We start from the raw sequence: 22,123 nt of genomic DNA, 5'->3' as shown, positions 1-22,123 counted from the left end.
ACGCCCACACTATCACGACCCACGAATCCACGCGGCGGTCTTTCAACCGTGGTATTCCATTGGCGGTACACACCGCCGGCCTCAAAATACACACACATTTACAAAACACAACCACATTGGACAAATCGAAATACACACACCTGATACACATACACACACCACTCCCACACACTCAATGCAATATAAAACACACACCCACATCACCCACAAACCCCTACGACCACAATTGCGACTGAAGGCCAGAGAGGAACACCACCATCTACAAACTAGCATCCACAGGCACTAAACACCATCACTCACATAACATCGACGCACCTCACACAACACACCTCTAAATATCACCCCACACATCACAACACACACCACCCCACACATCAGCCACACCACCCCATGGCAGCGCAAAGACACCCCAGGTTCTCTGAGGAGGAGCTCAGGGTCATGGTGGAGGAAATCATCCAGGTAGAGCCACAGCTATTCGGATCACAGGTGCAGCACACCTCCATAGCTAAGAAGATGGAGCTATGGCGAAGAATCGTGGACAGGTTCAATGCAGTGGGACAGCACCCAAGAACTAAGGATGACATCAGGAAGAGGTGGAATGACCTACGGGGGTAGGTGCGTTCCGTGGTCTCAAGACACCACATCGCGGTTCAGAGGACTGCCGGCAGACCCCCACCTCCTCCCCCACAACTAACAACATGGGAGGAGCAAGTCTTGGCTATACTGCATCCTGAGGGCCTTGCAGGAGTCGCTGGAGGAATGGACTCTGGTAAGTCAAATCTTTACTACTTCATCCCCCACCCAACCTGCATCCATCACATACCCCCACCCTCGCCCTCACCCCCATCACTCCAACTCTTCACACATGTCCCAATATCACAAACCACACATCCCAAACCCAAGCCCTGCATGCAATACCAAAGCATGGACACCAATCACCGAAGCATAGCCACTGCACATACCCATTCATCCCCCTAACCCATCATCACACAAGGTCCTACACAGGAATGCAAGCACTGGGGTACACCGTCACCCACCCATTGCACACCATGGCACACACAGATGCAATAATCATGCTTTTACACCCCTGCAGGGCCCCTACCCAAAGTCACCGGACAGGAGGGTCCAGATATGTCCACTCCACCCACAGAAGAGGCCCACAGTGATGACAGCAGCTCTGTCCAACTGGATCTAGATGACCAGCCAGGCCAATCTGGGACCTCGGGACAGTCGGTTCCCCTCACACTGGCACAAGCCACCACAGAGCTTCCCCCCCTCTGGAAACACCAGCACAGCACCCACCCAGCGGGCCCCTACCTCTGTCCCCAGGACACGTCAAGCAGCAGTGTGTCCACCACTACAGGGAACCCAGGCTAACCCACCACCCCAACAACAACAGGGACCTGGGGGCAGTGGTAGTGGGCACCCGGTTCAGGGGACAGAGGCCCAGGAACACAGAGGAACTGGGAGGGCTGCTCTGCGACAGGGGGAGGACAGGCCCAGGGAGCCCACTCTCCATGAGGCCCTCTCCAACATCATGGGAACCTACCACCATTCCCAGGAGACGATGGCAACAGTACTGGCCAAGTTTCAGGAGACCCAGCAGCTGCAGGAGGAACAGTATTTGGGCTTCAGGGAGGAACTCAAATCCATCAATTCCACCCTGGGCACCATTGTAGGGGTGTTGAAGGAACTCGTGAACACCAGGAGGGACACTGTGGCACAACTAGAGGCCCCTGACACTAGCCTGGACGATGAACTGCCCACCACCTCCGCCGGCGCTAGTGGACAGGAGGCACCGCCACAGGACCACCACACCAGCACCCCACCCCCTGCAGAGGGAGAACCACCCGCAAACAGTCCCTGAGATCCAGGACAAAGACAGAAAACGATGCCAAGACCCCCACCAAGAAATGAGACCGCCCTGATTGTCATCCTTTTGTCCCACCTTGTCACCCTGTCCATCCTTAAACTGCCCCAGCTCCACTTCCTATGCCCCTTTGGACAATGCACCTGTGAGACTAATAGACTGGACTCTGCCATGAACATTCCTCCACCATCACCCCTCACCATTTTACAACCCCCTCCAACATTGAGCACTTAATTAAACACCCTTAAAGCACAAAACAATCAGGAGTCTGTCTGTGATTTCGAAATAGTGTATTAACAATTACAGTGGCAAAATGCTCTTACAAATGTAATGTCAACATACTTATGTCACACAGCTCTAGTCCATGGGGAAACAAAGCAGAAGTCACACAGTGGGACCCACATCTGTGAAATCATAAGGGAAAGTGCCAACTCAATGACCATACACTGGGTGAAAATGACAGACAGTAGAGAGGTAGTAGATTTAAATCAGATGTAGCAGGCAGTGTTGTCTTCTTACCTGTGTCTCACTGGAAGTATTGCAGGATCACCGTGTTCCTGTTGTCGATGTCCTCTTCTTCTGCTTCCTCATCTTCACTCTCCAGAGGGTCCACAGCTGCCACAAGACCACCATCTGGACCATCCTCATGCAGAAAAGGCACCTGCCGTCGCAAAGCCAAGTTGTGAAGCATACAGCAGGCCACGATGATCTGGCATACCTTCTTTGGTGAGTAGAATAGGGAACCACCTGTCATATGGAGGCACCGGAACCTGGCCTTCAGGAGGCCAAAGGTCCGCTCTATGATCCTCCTAGTTCGCCCATGGGCCTCATTGTAGCGTTCCTCTGCCCTTGTCCTGGGATTCCTCACTGGGGTCAGTAGCCATGACAGGTTGGGGTAACCAGAGTCACCTGCAAATGGAGAGGGACAACTGTTAGACAGACACTAACTCATAGGGACATCCACAGACCCAGACAACTATTCCCACTGTATTGGGTCCATGTGCTCACCTAATAGCCACACCCAGTGCTTCTGGAGTTGCCCCATCACATAAGGGATGCTGCTATTCCGCAGGATGTAAGCGTCATGCACTGAGCCAGGGAATCTTGCATTAACATGGGAGATGTACTGGTCTGCTAAACACACCATCTGCATATTCATGGAATGGTAACTCTTCCGGTTTCTGTACACCTGTTCACTCCTGCGGGGGGGTACCAAGGCCACATGTGTCCCATCAATGGCACCTACGATGTTGGGGATATGCCCAGGGCATAGAAATCACCTTTCACTGTAGGCAAATCCTCCACCTGAGGGAAAACGATGTAGCTCTGCATGTTTCAGCAGGGCAGACAACAATCTGGAGTACTGACAGCACCTGCACTTGAGGGGGGATTCCTGCGGGATGGTGGATAGCTGACATCAGGTCTGGCTCCAACTTGACACACAGTTCCTGGATTGTGGCACGATCAAGCCTGTAGGTGATGATCACATGTCGCTCCTCCATTGTCGACAGGTCCACCAGCGGTCTGTACACCGGAGGATGCCACCATCTCCTCAGATTCCCCAGCGGACGGTGCCCATGGAGGAGAACAGCGAGCAGAGAGTCAACCAACTCTGAGGTACGTAAACACAGCTTACTCTGAAAATATTAGCAAATCGAAATTTGCCTGTATGAGTGTGTAGGCAAGGCCTAGATATGTGTGACGCAGTCCAAAATAATGCCATGTGGGCCCATGAAATGACGGCTGCCTGACCTGTAAAGTGGGACAGGGGGATATGAGGTAACTGCGCTGGCATTGTACACTGTTGCGGTAGGCGGTCGAAGACCGTGGCGCAAACCTGTATTGGTTAACATTGGACCCTATGGGTCCCAGGAGCCAATGACGATGTACACCGGCGGTGACGCACCGCCGCGGACGTGACCGCCATTTTCTCTCTGTTCAATCACTTGATACCTGATCTTCGACAGGAGAGGACCTACACTGCAAGTGCTGCAGTGACCTCAGTCTGAAAGAGACAATGGCTTGTGTGTCTGGGGAAAGGGCCCCTGCATTCAGCATGGAGGAGTTGGAGAAACTCGTGGATGGGTCCTCCCCCAGTACACGCTACTCTACGGTCCTCCAGACAAACAGGTAAGTACACTGTGAGCATGCTGTATGGGCAATGCCTGTGTGGAGTGGGGTGGATGAAAGATAGGGGGGGTGAGAATGAGGCGTGCATGAAACGACGGTGAGTGCATGTGCGTCAGGGCACGGGTAGGGATGCAGGCCAATGACTGTGACGGTGCAGATGGTAATTACTTCTCTCTTTCCCCTGTGGCTTTGCACTCCAAAGTATTGAACAGTGGGCATGGAGCCCCCTCGTGGATCTGGCGTTGTGCACTCATCCGGCTGAGGTGCCCCCCCACTTCCCTTCCCCCTTAGATGCCTGTTTTATTTCTATCTGATGCCCCAGCAGTGTTCTCTCCATCTTTTTCAGGTATTGAGTTTGGGCCTCGTCCATGCCTTTTGGGCCCATTGGTCCACGGACTATGATGGTGGAATCTCTTGGACTTTTGTTCTTGGTGTATATAATTGTTTATAGTGTAAATGTATATATATGTAAACATTTTTGATTTATGTAATTGAATACATTACAATTATTCTATTAATTTTCTTTTGTCCTTGCATTCTTCCAGGGGGGTTGGGAGGTGTAACTGTAATGTATCAATATGTATTAGTGTGTGTTTTGTAGTGGGTGAGGGTGGGGGTGGGGGTGTTGCGTATTGCGTGTGTGTGTCACTGTTTTTTCCCTCCCCCCTCCCCTGTGTCGTAGGTGCAGTACACACCGTGGTCTTCGCCGCCGGCGTTCGTGCTCCTGGTAGAGGAGCAGGAAGATAAAGGCTGGGAGTATCTGAAGTTCCGGTTCCATGGCATCCTGGTTCCTCGTGGGGTGTGAAGAGGTGAGCGTTTTCCCTTCCAAGTCCTGTTTCCGCCGTGTTTTTGTTTGCGGTGAATCCGCCCCGGAAAAGGTGGTGGATTGGACTGTTGCAATTCTGTGGGCGGTACATTGTCCTCCGTCTGTCTGTTGGTGGTTACCACTACGGTGTGTTTGTTTGTACCACCAGGGTTGTAATGACCACCAATGTCTTTTACCTACGTGCTTTGGTTTGAAGTGTAGTGAATGTATGCCAGGTGACACAGCAACCCTCCCAGGCCTGTCGCTGCAGTAGAGAGGACACAACAAGGCCACCATGTGGCTATCCTGCAAGCCTGCCATGGATCCTGCCTGTTTGTTGTCTTATAGAAAAAAATACTTCAGTCACAACAACACATTTTGGTTACATAGGTACAACAGTGGCTGGTCTTGGTGGCCACAGTTTGTGAAGCAACAGTTCTCCTGTTTAAAACATCTCCTGCCCATGGAATCTTTACTGTTACTGTCCAGGATTGACTTTGAGATGTAGTCCTTGGGATTTGTACCCCTATAAACAAATACATGTATATAGAGACGGGGAGGCATGGTGAAGCACTAAGAGGAACATCAAAAAAGCAGGGGTGAGAAAAAGGCCACTTGATAGAGCCAGAAAGATATTTTCTCGACATTGATTTTCCATTTATTTGGTAACCACGGAAATTAGAAACAATGCATAGAGTTTACATCAAATGATGCATGGGAACTTAATGGAGTGGTTACAAGAAGCCTGTGGTTGGAAGAGAGGAGAGCAGGTTAAACATTACTGGACTGTGACAGACGATGCATGGATCATTATACTCAGGAGTCCAGAGAGTGATGGGGAAGCCCTCTGTGCCTGTGACAGCGACTATGGGGGGTATTCGAGATGCTGCCTCTTCAAACAGGAAGCAGTGCTATTCGAGCGCTGTTTAAGACTTTGCTTCTGGAAAGTGCCATCTGCAAGGTTGCCATAGCTGTGAGGGCACTGTCATCAAAGCTATGACACCAGTGAATTCTGAGAGGAGGATGTGATGGACCTTGCTCCTCTTTTGTGCCCTATAATATGCTGCTCCTCTCACTGTGGCACCCTTGTGTTAGCTTCTTTGCGCTACAGGGTTAGGAAAATAGCTGCCTCTACTAACTATTTGAAGAGGCCCAATTTGCATCCAAAAGCTAGTTGTTTTTTGTTATCAAGCTTAAGGTCATGAGGTGCTTGGGACTGGAGTCACAACTCCTTTTCCACCATTTTGGAGATAACACCTTTCACCAATATTTTTGCCTAGAACTAACTTATGAGCTTAGTTGGTGACCCTCCGGAGGTTATCAAGAGGAAATGCGAATGCCTAGTAATAGGCTCTACTCAAGTCAGTTGGTTAATGCACCCCCTGCAGAGGTCTTGACAGAACAAGAATGTCACAGATTACAATCCTGGCATGGCTTTTTCACCTCTTCATCTCTGCAAGGTTGATGCAAATAGATTATAGCAATTTTGTTAAGAATGGCACCTGTTTTGCAGCACTATGAAATGGCAGAACATGTATTACCAAATGCTATATAAAAAAAGAGTTGTTCTCAGACGGCCCCAACATGCACCAGACAAAGACCGTAGGGGAGAGGTTGTGACGTAAGGGCCAGAGCTGCCGACTTGGGAGCTGGGGAATGCGGTTTGAGTGTTGGTGGCTGGCTCAACATCCCATGATTCTGGGCAAATCACTTAATCTCCCCTTGCTACTAAAAATGAACGTGTTCTTGTGTAATGTAACCAATTCCCATGTAAAGCATTGTAATACCTTTGTATCAAGTATGAACTATATAAAACTGCAAAAAATAAAATAAAAAATACCCTGTAGACATCACAAAAAAACAACAAGATGCCCGAAACCAAGGAAGATGAAAAAACAACATACCGCCATGAGCACAAAGCGTTGAGGCAAAAGAAAACAAGGGGGTACGGGACAAAGCAGTAGGGTGCGTGTACAGTGCCCGAGCTCAGCATTGTAAGCACATTGACTCACAGGAGCAGGAAACCAAGAAAAATAAAGTCCCCCAAAGAACAGATACATATGACATAGTGTAATTATACAGTAGTTAGTCAATGCTCCCAAAGAGAGCAAGCATTTGCAATGCAATATGTCTTACATTTTCTTGAGTTAGAGCTACTGGCATTATAATTTCATAACTGGACTTTTCTTGCTACAAAAATTGGTCAACCCTGCCTCATAATTTTGGGCCAGATGTATCAAAATATTTTGCACTCGCAAACAGCGAAATCGGCCATTTGCGAGTGCAAAATCGTGGTCTGCAATGCATCAAAGGCATTCGCAGACCACAAAATGAAAATCGCAAAAATTGCGATTTTCTGCGTTGCGACCTGGATTTTGCAAATCGCAATTTGCGATTCGCAAAATCCAGGTCGAAAGGAAATTCTGCAAAAAATCGCAAATTGCGATTTTTCGCACGAATGGTATTTTGCACATGCAAAATACCATTGTCTGCAACCAGGTGGTAACCTGGTGCAAAATTAAAAAATGCAGTAATACTAAATTTTTAAATTTAATATGTAAAGCACACATGCCCTTTTGGCATGTGTGTACTTTACACGGTAAAGGTTAGGCCCCCAGCACCCTGGCCTTTTGCATTTCCCAAATTGCGATTTCTGGTTCAGAAATCGCAATTTAGGAAATGCAAAAAATTATCGCAATTTGCGATTCGGTAATTGCATTTGCGATTTTTAAGAAATCGCAATTACCGAATCGCAAATGTGATACATGGCCCTTTGCGAGTCGGTAATTGCGATTTCTTAAAAATTGCAATTACTGAATCGCAATGGGCCAGAATCATACATCTGGCCCTTTGTCTTTTCCTGCTGTTAGAAATGGGGTCTTTGGTTGGCAGTCAGGTTACCCCCTGTCCAAGCAAGGACCCTCACTCTAGTCAGGGTAAGTCACACACAATCCAAATTATCCTGTGCCCACCCTCTGGTAGCTTGGCACTGAGCAGTCAGGCTAAACTTAGAAGGCAATGTGTAAAGTATTTGTGCAATAAATTATACAATAACACAATATAGCACCACAAAAATACACCACACAGTTAAAATATGCAATAAGAAATTGTAGAGATATCACTGAAAAGTGATATGAAGTGTCTTAAGTCTTTAAAAAGCAAACAAAGTCTCTTCCAAGCACAAAGTACCTGGTTTGGAGTGAAAAATCTCCGCAAAGGGCCGCAGAGGAGGAGATGCGTGGGAAAATGGTGTGTGCGTCGGTTTCGCCCCTTCACACACGGACTTGCGTCGTTATTATTCACGCAGGGAAGACGTGCTCGATTTCCGGTGTGCGGACGGGTCTCCTCTGTGGGTCGTGGGGTTTTCAGATGCCCCGGGGTCTGTGCGTGGAATCCTGGGCTTGTCGTCCGGCTGCGTGTCGTTCTGGTGGGCTGTGCGTGGAATTTTCTTCCTCACGGCAGGCTTCGCTTCGATTTCCTCTCTGGAAGTCGGGCGGCGTTGTCCAGGCGGGCTGTGCGTTGAAGTTCCGGTCGCACCGCAGGCGTCGTGTCAATCTTTTCCTTGCGGGGTCGAGCAGCGTCTTTCCGGATCGGCGTGCAGTGAATTTTTCACCTCAGAGCAAGCTGTGCGTCGAATTTTTCTGCGCACAAGGAGTCCAGTTGAAAGATGGAAGTCTTTTTGGTCCTGAGACTTCAGGGAACAGGAAGCAAGCTCTATCCAAGCCCTTGGAGAGCACTTCTGCAGCAAGGCAAGAGCTCAGCAAGGCAGCAGGCCAACAGCAAGGCAGCAGTCCTCTGTAGAAAGCAGCCAGGCAGTTCTTCTTGGCAGGATGCAGGTTCTGGTTCAGGTTTCTTCTCCAGCAAGTGTCTGAGGTGGTAGGGCTTTTATACCCAAATGTGCCTTTGAAGTGGGGGAGACTTCAAAGAGTGGCACAAGGTCCCCTTTCAGTTCAATCCTGTCTGCCATGGTCCCATTACGGGGTGTGGCAGTCCTCTGTGTGAGGGCAGGCCCATTCAAAATGCATATGTATGCAAGTGAGGCTGAGTACCCTGTGTTTGAGGTGTGTCTGAGTGAATGCACTAGGAGCTGTCAACTAAACCCAGCCAGACGTGGATTGTAAGGCACAGAAAGATTTAAGTGCAAAGAAATGCTCACTTTCTAAAAGTGGCATTTCTAGAATAGTAATATTAAATCCAACGTCACCAGTCAGCAGGATTTTGTATTACCATTCTGGCCATACTAAATATGACCTTTCTACTCCTTTCAGATCAGCAGCTACCACTTCACTAATGTATGAGGGCAGCCCCAATGTTAGCCTATGAAGGGAGCAGGCCTCACAGTAGTGCAAAATGAATTTAGGAGTTTTACACTACCAGGACATGTAAACTACATAGGTACATGTCCTGCCTTTCACCCACACAGCACCCTGCCCTAGGGGTTATCTAGGGCACACGTTAGAGGTGACTTATATGTAGAGAAAGGGGAGGTTTAGGCTTGGCAAGTACTTTTGAATGCCAAGTCGAAGTGGCAGTGAAACTGCACACACAGGGCTTTCAATGGCAGGCCTGAGACAAGGTAAAGGGGCTACTTAAATGGGTGGCACAACCAGTGCTACAGGCCCACTAGTAGCATTTAATCTACAGGCCCTAGGCACATATAGGCCCTCATTACGACTCTGGCGGGTGGCGGAGGCCGCCCGCCAGAATTCCGCCCTCCGTAATACCGCTCCGCGGTCAGAAGACCGCGGAGGGTATTATGAGTTTTTCCCTGGGCTGGCGGGCGGTCTCCAAAAGACCGCCCGCCAGCCCAGGGAAAAACTCCCTTCCCACGAGGATGCCGGCTCGTAATAGAGCCGGCGGAGTGGGAAGGTGCGACGGGTGCATTTGCACCCGTCGCGTATTTCACTGTCTGCCAAGCAGACAGTGAAATACTTGTAGGGGCCCTCTTACGGGGGCCCCTGCAGTGCCCATGCCATTGGCATGGGCACTGCAGGGGCCCCCAGGGGCCCCGCGACTCCCCCTCCCGCCATCCGGTTCCCGGCGGGAGAACCGCCAGGAACTGGATGGCGGGAGGGGGAGTCGCAATCCCCAAGCCGGCGCAGCAAGCTGCGCCGGCTTGGAGGATTCCTGGGGGCAGCGGGAAACCGGCGGGAGACCGCCGGTTTCCCTTTACTGACCGCGGCTAAGCCGCCGCGGTCAGAATGCCCCGCGGGGCACCACCGGCCTGTCGGCGGTGCTCCCGCGTGCCGCGGCCCTGGCGGTTCTATACCGCCAGGGTCGTAATGAGGGCCATAGTGTACATTACCAGGGACTTATAAGTAGATTAAATAGTCCAATTGGGTATGATCCAAGGTTACCATGTTTAAAGGGAGAGAGCATATGCATTTTAGCACTGGTTAGCAGTGGTAAAGTGCACAGAGTCTAAAGCCAGCAAAAACAGTGTCCAAAACGTGGAGGGAGGCAGGCAAAAAGTTAGGGGTGACCACCCTAAAGCTGTCAGGTCTAACATGTGACCCCCCCAGCTGAAAGTGGGGAGAGCTAACCGACCTCCTGGGAGCTCTCATCGCTAAGGCTGAAGTATCTGGAGAGACCGTCAGCGTTGGCGTGGTCAACCCCCGGTCGATGCTCCACCGTAAAGTCCATCCCCTGTAGGGAAATGGACCACCTCAAGAGTTTTGGATTTTCACCCCTCGTCTGCATGAGCCATCTGAGGGGCCTGTGGTCTGTCTGAACCCAGAAGTGAGTCCCAAACAGGTAGGGTCTTAGCTTCTTCAGTGCCCAGACCACAGCAAATGCTTCTCTCTCAATAGCACTCCACCTCTGTTCCCGTGGTAATAGCCTTCTCCTAATAAAGACTACTGGTTGGTCTGAGCCCTCCTCATTTAGCTGTGCTAGAACAGCCCCTATGCCATGCTCTGAAGCATCCGTCTGCACAATAAATTCCTGGGAGTAGTCAGGGGCCTTGGGCACGGGGGCCGTGCACATGGCTTCCTTCAGAGAATCAAAGGCTTTCTGACAAGCTTCTGTCCAATTCACCAACCTAGGTTGTTTATTGGAAGTGAGTTCTGTCAAGGGTGACACAATGGTACCATAGCCCTTGACGAATCTGCGGTAGTACCCAGTGAGGCCTAAAAAGGCTCTCACCTCAGTCTGTGTTCTAGGTGTTTGCCAGGCCTTGATAGTTTCAATCTTGGCCTGGGGTGGCTGCACCTTGCCACCGCCTACTAGGTGTCCCAAGTACACCACGGAACCCTGCCCAATCTGGCACTTACTAGCCTTGATGGTCAGGCCTGCCTGTCCCAGAGCCTGAAGCACCTCCTTGAGGTGGAGCAGGTGTTCCTCCCAGCTGGAACTGTAGACAGCAATGTCGTCCAGGTAAGCTGCACAGTGAGCATCCTTACCAGCTAGGACCCCGTTAACCAACCATTGGAAGGTAGCGGGGCATTTTTCAACCCAAATGGCATCACCCGGAATTGGTAATGGCCATCAGGTGTGGAAAATGCTGATCTCTCTTTAGCCCCCTCAGTCAGGGCGATCTGCCAGTATCTTGAAGCAAGATCAAACGTACTCAGGAACTTGGCAGCGCCTAGTCTGTGAACAAGCTCATCAGCTCAGGGGATGGGGTGAGCATCAGTCCTTGTGACTGAGTTGAGACCCCGGTAGTCCACGCAGAACCTGAGTTCTGGCTTCGCACCTGGGGCGGTAGCCTTAGGAACCAACACCACCGGGCTGGCCCTGGGACTTCTGGATTTCTCAATAACCCCTAAAGTCAACATCTTTGAGACCTCCTCCTTGATGCTGGCCTTTACCTTATCCGATAACCTGTAAATGTTGTTCTTCACATGGGGACTGTCACCTGTGTCAATGTCATGAACACAGAGGGGGGTCAGTCCAGGAGTAAGGGAGAACAGGGAGGAGAACTGCTCTAACAGCTCATAGCAGTCTCCTCTCTGGCTTAGAGTCAGGGAGTCAGAGAGAATGACACCCTCTACTGACCCATCACCTTCCTTGGCAGAGAGTAGGTCGGGGAGAGGTTCACTCTCCTCCTCCATGCCCTCATCTGTGACCAGGAGCATACTGACCTCAGACCTCTCAAAGTGAGGTTTGAGCCGGTTGTGATGGAGGACCCTTAGGGTGTGCCTAGGGGTCTTGAGGTCCACTAGGTAAGCGGCCTCCCCTTTACGTTCCTTGATCTCAAAGGGGCCAGACCAGCGGTCCTAGAGAGCCCTGGGCTCTACTGGCTCCATCACCCAAACTTTGTCTCCAGGTGAGAACTCAACCAGAGTGGTCTTCCGGTCGTACCACTCCTTCATCACCTCTTGACTGGCCTCAAGGTTACTCTTGGCCTGCTTCCAGAAGCGTTGGGTTTGGTTGCGGTGGGCCAGCATGTAGCTGACCACATCCTGGGGAGGTGTTTTGGGAGCTTTCTCCCAGCCCTCTTTAACAATGCTTAGGGGTCCCCTGACAGGGTGACCATAGAGAAGCTCAAAGGGGCTGAACCCCACCCCTTTCTGGGGCACCTCTCGGTATGCAAACAACAGGCATGGTAAGAGGACGTCCCACTTACGCCTCATGGCATCAGTCAGGCCACTAATCATACCCTTCAAGGTCTTGTTGAATCTCTCAACAAGCCCATTGGATTGAGGATGATAAGAGGTGGTAAACCGGTAGGTCACCCCACACTCATCCCACGTGGACTTAATGTATGCAGACATGAAGTTTGTGCCCCTGTCAGACACAACCTCCTTAGGGAATCCCACACAGGTAAATATTCCCAACAGGGCTCTGTTCACCACCGTTGCAGTTACTGTTCTCAGAGGGATTGCCTCTGGATAGTGGGTGGCATGGTCCACCAAAACCAGGATAAACCTGTTGCCCAAGGCAGTTTTGGGGTCCAAGGGACCAACAATGTCAATGCCCACCCTTTCAAAGGGGGTGCCAACGACCGGGAGTGGGAGCAGGGGAGCCTTAATCTGTTTCCCTGTCTTCCCACTAGCCTGGCAGGTGGGGCAAGCTCTGCAGAAGTTATCTGAGGCTATCCTCATTCTGGGCCAATGGAAGTGGGTGACAAGCCTGTTAAAGGTTTTGTCTTGGCCCAGGTGTCCTGCCAGGGGGATGTCGTGAGCCAGACCCCGTAGGAAGGTCCGGTAACACTGGGGGACCACCAGCACACGGGCTGCCCCAGGACCTGGAACCTTAGGTTAGCTATAAAGGAGATCATTCTCCCAGTAAATATGGTGATTGCCAGAGGCGTCGCCTGCTGCTTGGGCTGTGGCCTGTTGCCTCAGACCCTCAAGGGTGGGGCATTCCTTCTGCACCATGCAGAATTCTGCCCTGGTTGGCCCACCCTCTACTTGCCAGCCAGCAGGTTCAGGTAGGTTACCCAGGTCCGCTATGTACTCCCCAGTTGGCTCAGGAGCCTCCTCCTCCTCCGGGGCCCCATCCACCACCGTGGGAACATTTGAGGGGGGTTTCCTGAGCCTCTTGCCCTTCCTCTTTGCAGCTGTCTGGGTCATTGTTCCAGGCTCCAGACGCCCTTGACTCCCTTCCCGGGCAGCCGTGGACCGTGTGGTCATGCAGACCCACTCAGGCAAACCTAACATCTCCAGGTGGGATCTGAGCTCTACCTCTTTCCAAGCAGTATGCTCAAGATTATTGCCTAACAGACAATCTACAGTCATGGCAGGACTCACAGCTACTTTCAGAGTACCAGAGACCCCCCCCACTCAAAGGGAAACAGAGCCACTGGTAGGTGACTCTCACGATTGTCAGCAACTATGACCTGGTGGAATGTATTAGGGACTATCTGCTCTGTTGACACCAGCTGACTCTTGACAGTAGTCATACTGGCTCCTGTGTCACGCAGAGCCTCCACCTTTTTCCCATCAATAGTGACCCACTGCCTATACTTGGAAATATTTTGGGGCATGTGGGCTTTGGGCACCATTTCTCTTTCTCCCAGGGACACTAGGGAAACCTCTGCCTTCTCCCCAAAGTTATCTGGGTCGATCTCCCCCCGAGCGCTACACTAGTCAACCCAGGTGTCTTTCCGGTAGTGGACGGTGCTCTCTTGGAACACTGGGAGTCGCCCTTAGAGTGACCATACTGGTAGCACTCCAAGCATTTAGGGGTGAATTTCCCTGATGATTTATCATAAGTCCCTGGCTTTTTCCCAAATCTGAAAGAGGAATAGTTGCCACCCCCTCTCTGGGAATTCTTTTAGGGGCCTTTTGAGAGTTCCTTATCTGTAAGTTTATCTCCCCCCTCTTTCTTCTGTTGGGAACCCTGACCACCTTTGTGGGTGTCCCCCCAGATACCTTTCTGGACACTCTGGTGCTAACCCAGAGGTCTGCCTCCTCAGCAAGCTTCCTGGGATCAGTCAGCTTACTATCTACCAAGTGCTGGCGCAACTCTGTAAAAGAAATATTGAGCATATGCTCTCTCAGAATCAAGTCATATAACGCTTTGTAATCATCTACTTTGCTGCCCCACACCCAAACGTTCAGTGCCTTATTGGAGAAATCAAAACAATCAACCCAAGTTTGTGTGGAAAGTTTGGTACTGTCCCTAAACCTCTGACGGAATCTCTCAGGGGTCAGTCCAAACTTGGCCAGTAAAGCAGTCTTCATGACAGGATAGTTATAATGATCACGTGGGTCTAGTGTAAGGAGTGTGTCCCTTCCCTCTGGGGGTACATAGAACCACAAGGCCACCCCCATTGCCCTTCAGGAACCCCATGAGCCCTTAGTGCAACTTCATAGGCAGCCAGCCACTTGTCAATATCAGCTCCCACCACAAAACTGGGCACCACACTTTTGGGTATACAAACCTTTTTCTCTCCAGCAGGTCCTGTATGTATGCTGCCACCATCAATGCTGGGCTCAGACTGTCTTGCCTTGAGATCCAGCTCCTTGAGGCTCAGTTCATGAGCCAACAAAAGTTTATTTTCAGCCAAGGCTCTCTCAGCTGCAGCTTCAGCTTGCTTGGCTTCTCTCTCTGCTCTTTTTTCTTCCTGTTGAGCCTCAGTTTTCAGCATTGCCATTTGTAATTGGAACTCCCTCTCCTCTCTCCTTTCCTGTGCGGTCAGGCCTTAGTCAGAGACACTGCTCCCCGGTCTGGAAGGGGACACAATTGCAGTGGTAACAGGCAAAAAATCCTCTTAGGGGCCATTTTCTGGCTCCTCTTCCTCATCATCCTCTTCTAAATGGGCTTCTGCCCAGGCCCTCAGCGCCACTTGAAAGTCCTCCTTTCTGGAGGCTCCTTGGGTGGGTACACTCATCTCCCTGCAGAACCTTTTTAGCTGTTTGACAGTATATGTCTCCACCAGGGCTAGGTCAAAATCTCCTGCTTGAGACCCAGCCAGAGACATGTTGAGTGAGGATTTAGTTTGTGAAAATTGTCAGGAAAAACGAATTTGCAAAAAGATAAAAATCAAATTGACCTTTGTTAGAAATGGGGTTTTTGGTTGGCAGTAGGTTACCCTCTGTCCAAGCAAGAACCCTCACTCTAGTCAGGGTAAGTCACACACAATCCAAATTATCCTGTGCCCACCCTCTGGTAGCTTGGCACGAGGAGTCAGGCTAAACTTAGAAGGCAATGTGTAAAGTATTTGTGCAATAAATCATACAATAACACCATATAGCACCACAAAAATACCCCACACAGTGTTTAGAAAACTATATAATATTTATCTGGATAATTGCAGGTCAAAACGAATAAAGATGCAATGTGAAATTGTAGAGATATCACTGAAAAGTGATATAAAGTGTCTTAAGTCTTTAAAAAGTAAACAAAGGGGGTCATTCTGACTTTGGCGGGCGGCGGATGCCGCCCGCCAAAGTAACCCCGTCGAAAGACCGCTCCGCGGTCAAAAGACCGCGGGGGTCATTTCGACTTTCCCGCTGGGCCGGCGGGCGACCGCCAAAAGGGCGCCGCCGGCCCAGGGGGAAAGACCCTGCAACAATGAAGCCGGCTCCGAATGGAGCCGGCGGAGTTGCAGGGGTGCGACGGGTGCAGTTGCACCTGTCGCGATTTTAGGGGCCCCTCGACACCCGTTCCCGCCATCCTGTTTCTGGCGGTGTAAACCGCCAGAAACAGGCTGGCGGGAAGGGGGTCGGAATCCCCATGGCGGCGCTGCAAGCAGCGCCGCCATGGAGGATTCTCCGGGCCAGGGGAAATCCGGCGGGAAACCGCCGGATCCCCTTTTTTGACCGCGGCTTTACCGCCACGGTCAGAATGGCCCTGGAAGCACCGCCAGCCTGTTGGCGGTGCTTCCGTGCCGCGGGTTGGAATGAGGGCCAAAGTATCTTTCAAGCACAAAGTACCTGGTTTAAAGTGGAAAATCTCCGCAAAGGGCCGCTGAAGAAGAGATACGTGGAAAAATGGTGTGTGCGCCGATTTCTCCGCTGCACACACGGACTCATGCGGGGAAGGCGGGCGTCGTTTTCCGGTGCGTGGACAGTCTCTTTCTGTGGTTCGCGGGATTACCAGATGTCCCGGGGTCTGTGCGTGGAATCCTAGGCTTGTTTTCCGGCTGCGCGTTGTTCCGGTGGGCTGTGCGTGGAATCTTCTCCCTCATGGCAGGCGTCGTGTCTATTTCTTTTCTGGAGTTGGGCAGCGTTGTCCAGGCAAGGCCGTGCGTCGCAGTTCCGGTCGCACTGTGGGCGTCCCGTCGAGCAGCGTCTTTCCGGATCGGCGTGCGCTGAATTTTTCAGCGTGGAGTAAGCTGTGCGTCGAATGTTTCGGCGCACAAGGCGTCCAAATGAAAAAGAGAAGTCTTTTTGGTCCTGAGACTTCAGGGAACAGGAGGCAAGCCCTATCCAAGCCCTTGGAGAGCACTTCAGCAGCAAGGCAAGAGTTTAGCAAGGCAGCAGGGCAGCAGCAAGGCAGCAGTCCTTTGTAGAAAACAGTCAGGTGAGTCCTATAGGCAGCCAGGCAGTTCTTCTTGGCAGGATGCAGGTTCTAGTTCAGGTTTCTTCTCCAGCAAGTATCTGATGAGGTAGGGCAGAGGCCCTGTTTTATACCCAAATGTGCCTTTGAAGTGGGGGAGACTTCAAAGAGTTGCTAAGAAGTGCAACAGGTCCCCTTTCAGTTCAATCCTGTCTGCCAGGGTCCCAGTAGGGGGTGTGGCAGTCCTTTGTGTGAGAGCAGGCCCTCCACCCTCCCAGCCCAGGAAGACCCATTCAAAATGCAGATGTGTGCAAGTGAGGCTGAGTACCCTGTGTTTGGGGTGTGTCTGAGTGAATGCACAAGGAGCTGTCAACTAAGCCCAGCCAGACCTGGATTGTAAGGCACAGAAAGATTTAAGTGCAAAGAAATGCTCACTTTCTAAAAGTGGCATTTCTAGAACAGTAATATTAAATCCAACTTCACCAGTCAGCAGGATTTGGTATTACCATTCTGGCCATACTAAATATGACCTTCCTACTCCTTTCAGATAAGCAGCTACCACTTCAATACTGAATGAGGGCAGCCCCAATGTTAGCCTATGAAGGGAGCAGACCTCACAGTAGTGCAAAAACGAATGTAGGAGTTTTACACTACCAGGACATGTAAACTACACAGGTACATGTCCTGCCTTTCACCCACACAGCACCCTGCTCTAGGGGTTACCTAGGGCACACATTAGAGGTGACTTATATGTGGAGAAAGGGGAGGTTTAGGCTTGGCAAGTACTTTTAAATGCCAAGTCGAGGTGACAGTGAAACTGCACACACAGGCCTTGCAATGGCAGGCCTGAGACAAGGTAAAGGGGCTACTTAAGTGGGTGGCACAACCAGTGCTGCAGGCCCACTAGTAGCATTTAATCTACAGGCCCTAGGCACATACAGTGCACATTACTAGGGACTTATAAATAAATTAAATAGTCCAATCAGGTATGATCCAAGGTTACCATGTTTAAAGGGAGAGAGCATATGCACTTTAGCACTGGTTAGCAGTGATAAAGTGCGCAGAGTCTAAAAGCCAGCAAAAACAGTGTCCAAAAAGTGGAGGGAGGCAGGCAAAAAGTTAGGGGTGACCACCCTAAGGCTGTCAGGTCTAACAACCTTCAACTGTGGGTAGGTAGTGAAATACTTAGCTACTGTATGTCACTGCACAAATACAAGTCCTATCCTCACCGCTGATCACCAATGTTAGAAATGGGGTCTTTGGTTGGCAGTCAGGTTACCCCCTGTCCAGGCAAGGACCCTCACTCTAGTCAGGGTAAGTCACACACAATCCAAATTATCCTGTGCCCACCCTATGGTAGCTTGGCACTGAGCAGTCAGGCTAAACTTAGAAGGCAATGTGTAAAGTATTTGTGCAATAAATCATACAATAACACAATATAGCACCACAAAAATACATCACACAGTGTTTAGAAAAATATATAATATTTATCTGGATATTTGCAGGTCAAAACAATAAAAGATGCAATAAGAAATTGTAGAGATATCACTGAAAAGTGATATGAAGTGTTTTAAGTCTTTAAAAAGAAAACAAAGGTGGTCATTACAACCCTGGCGGACGGTGTTAAAGCGACGGTAAGACCGCCAACAGGCCGGCGGAAATTTTTTGGGAATTTCGACCGTGGCGGAAACCGCCAACAAAGACAGCCACTTTAACACTCCGACCGCCACGGCGGTACAAACAAACAGCTCGGCGGTCACCGCCAACAGACAGGAGGGAGACAATGTACCGCCCACACTATTATGACAGGCCAATCCACCACATTTTCCGGGGCGGATTCACCGCGGATAAAAACACAGCGGAAACAGGCATTTCGAAGGGAAAACGCTCACCTCTACACACCCCACGAGGAACGATGACACCATGGAGCCGGAAATCCATATTCTTCCTGCGCTAGTCTTCCTGCTCCTGTACCAGGAGCACCAACGCCAGCGGCGAAGACCACAGTGAGTACTGCACCTACGACATAGGGGAGGGGGGAGGCAAAAAACAGGGACACACACAAGCAACACCCCAGCCCCCACCCCCACCCTCACCCACTACAACACACACACCAATGCATATCCAAACATTACAGTAACACCCCCCAACCCCTCCGGAAGAATGCAAAGACAAAAGGAAATGAGTGTAACCATTGTAATATATCAATATTCAGTAAGAAAATATATACATATATACACTATTAACAAAATATACACCACAAATGGTAGTCCAGGTATTGCACTATTCATAGTCCGTGGACCACTGGGCCCAAAATGCATGGGCGAGGCCCACACAAGATACCCGAACATGACGGAGAGAACACTGCAGGGGCATCAGATAGAAATACAACAGGCACCTCAGCGGGAAGGGAGGGGGGGCACCTCAGCCGGATGAGTGAACGACGCCAGATCCACGAGGGGGCTCCATGCCCATTGATGTATCCTGGGGAGTGCAAAGCCACAGTCTCTCAAGTCTCTCCAGTGGGTGGTTTGTCCACTGCTGTATCCTGGGGAGTGCAAAGCCACAGTCTCTCAAGTCTTTCCAGTGGGTGGTTTGCCCACTGCACCATCCTGGGGAGTGCAAAGCCACAGTCTCTCAAGTCTCTCCAGTGGGTGGTTTGCCCACTGTAGGCTGTATCCTGGGGAGTGCAAAGCCACAGTCTCTCAAGTCTCTTCAGTGGGTGGTTTGCCCACTGCTGTATCCTGGGGAGTGCAAAGCCACAGTCTCTCAAGTCTCTCCAGTGGGTGGTTTGCCCACTACTGTATCCTGGGGAGTGCAAAGCCACAGTCTCTCAAGTCCCTCCAGTGGGTGGTTTGCCCACTGCTGTATCCTGGGGAGTGCAAAGCCACAGTCTCTCAAGTCTCTCCAGTGGGTGGTTTGCCCACTGTTCCATCCTGGGGAGTGCAAAGCCACAGTCTCTCAAGTCTCTCCAGTGGGTGGTTTGTCCACTGTACCATCCTGGGGAGTGCAAAGCCACAGTCTCTCAAGTGGATAACAGTCTCCACTGGTTCTGGAGGGGGACTGGTGCCCAGAGTGCTTCATCCTGTGCAGGACAGACGGAGTGGCTGCAAGTCTCCACTGGTTCTGGAGGGGGACTGGTGCCCAGAGTGCTTCATCCTGTGCAGGACAGACGGAGTGGATGCATGTCTCCACTGGTTCTGGAGGGGGACTGGTGCCCAGAGTGCATCACTCGCCCCGTGACGGTCCCTGTTGCGTCACTGCCCCTGCCGCTCATGGGCTAGCGGTGCTTGAGTTGGCGGTGCTTGCCCTGTTCAGCGGTGCTTGCGTTGGCGATGCTTGCCCTGTTCAGCGGTGCTTGACTTAGCGGTCCTAGCCCTGTTCAGCGGTGCTTGCCCTGTTCAGCGGTGCTTGACTTGGCGGTCCTTGCCCTCTTCAGCGGTGCTTGCCCTGTTCAGCGGTGCTTGACTTGGCGGTCCTTGCCCTGTTCAGCGGTGCTTGACTTGGCGGTCCTTGCCCTGTTCAGCAGTGCTTGCCCTGTTCAGCAGTGCTTGACTTGGCGGTCCTTGCCCTGTTCAGCGGTGCTTGACTTGGCGGTCCTTGCCCTGTTCAGCGGTGCTTGACTTGGCGGTCCTTGCCCTGTTCAGTGGTGCTTGACTTGGCGGTCCTTGCCCTGTTCAGCGGTGCTTGCCCTGTTCAGCGGTGCTTGACTTGGCGGTCCTTGCCCTGTTCAGCGGTGCTTGACTTGGCGGTCCTTGCCCTGTTCAGTGGTGCTTTCCCTGTTCAGCGGTGCTTGACTTGGCGGTCCTTGCCCTGTTCAGCGGTGCTTGACTTGGCAGTCCTTGCCCTGTTCAGCGGTGTTTGCCCTGTTCAGCGGTGCTTGACTTGACGGTCCTTGCCCTGTTCAGCGGTGCTTGCCCTGTTCAGCGGTGCTTGACTTGGCGGTCCTTGCCCTGTCCAGCGGTGCTTGACTTGGCGGTCCTTGCCATGTTCAGCAGTGCTTGCCCTGTTCAGCGGTGCTTGACTTGGCGGTCCTTGCCCTGTTCAGCGGTGCTTGACTTGGCGGTCCTTGCCCTGTTCAGCGGTCCTTGCCATGTTCAGCGGTGCTTGCCCTGTTCAGCGGTGCTTGACTTGGTGGTCCTTGCCCTGTTCAGCGGTGCTTGACTTGGCGGTCCTTGCCCTGTTCAGCGGTGCTTGACTTGGCGGTCCTTGCCATGTTCAGCGGTGCTTGCCCTGTTCAGCGGTGCTTGACTTGGTGGTCCTTGCCCTGTTCAGCGGTGCTTGACTTGGCGGTCCTTGTCCTGTTCAGCGGTGGTTGCCCTGTTCAGCGGTGCTTGACTTGGCGGTCCTTGCCCTGTTCAGCGGTGCTTGACTTGGCGGTCCTTGCCCTGTTCAGCGGTGTTTGCCCTGTTCAGCGGTGCTTGACTTGGCGGTCCTTGCCCTGTTCAGCGGTGCTTGCCCTGTTCAGCGGTGCTTGACTTGGCGGTCCTTGCCCTGTTCAGCGGTGCTTGACTTGGCGGTCCTTGCCATGTTCAGCAGTGCTTGCCCTGTTCAGCGGTGCTTGACTTGGCGGTCCTTGCCCTGTTCAGCGGTCCTTGGCATGTTCAGCGGTGCTTGCCCTGTTCAGCGGTGCTTGACTTGGCGGTCCTTGCCCTGTTCAGCGGTGCTTGACTTGCCGGTCCTTGCCATGTTCAGCGGTGCTTGCCCTGTTCAGCGGTGCTTGACTTGGCGGTCCTTGCCCTGTTTGCGGTGCTTGACTTGGCGGTCCTTGCCCTGTTCAGCGGTGCTTCCCCTGTTCAGCAGTGCTTGACTTGGTGGTCCTTGCCCTGTTCAGCGGTGCTTGCCCTGTTCAGCGGTGCTTGACTTGGCGGTCCTTGCCCTGTTCAGCGGTGCTTGCCCTGTTCAGCGGTGCTTGACTTGGCGGTCCTTGCCCTGTTCAGCGGTGCTTGCCCTGTTCAGCGGTGCTTGACTTGGCAGTCCTTGCCCTGTTCAGTGGTGCTTGACTTGGCGGTCCTTGCCATGTTCAGCGGTGCTTGCCCTGTTCAGCGGTGCTTGACTTGGCTGTCCTTCATTGCCCAGCTGGGCTGGGGATGGCGGTCCTTCATTGGTCAGCTGGGCTGTGGCTGACGGGGTCCTCCTGGTCAGCTGGGCTGTGGCTGGCGGGGCCCTCCTGGGCAGCTGGGCTATGGCTGGTGGGGCCCTTCTGGGCAGCTGGGCTGTGGCTGGCGGGGTCCTCCTGGACAGTGACGATGGGGCTGGCGGAGGCGTCCTGGGCAGCGACGATGGGGCTGGCGGTGGCCTCCTGGCCAGCGGGGATGATGGCGGTCTTCTCCGTCGTGCTGCTCCTCCCAGACTTTGCGGGTTTCTTCTGCCACTTCCCCACCTTGGGAGGAGTCACAGCTGAGTCCACACTCCCCCCGGGACCCCTG

The sequence above is a fragment of the Pleurodeles waltl genome, chromosome 9 (genome assembly GCF_031143425.1).
Source record: "Pleurodeles waltl isolate 20211129_DDA chromosome 9, aPleWal1.hap1.20221129, whole genome shotgun sequence".
NCBI classification, from domain to species: domain Eukaryota; kingdom Metazoa; phylum Chordata; class Amphibia; order Caudata; family Salamandridae; genus Pleurodeles; species Pleurodeles waltl.
Note: the sequence above shows the minus strand (reverse complement) of the source record.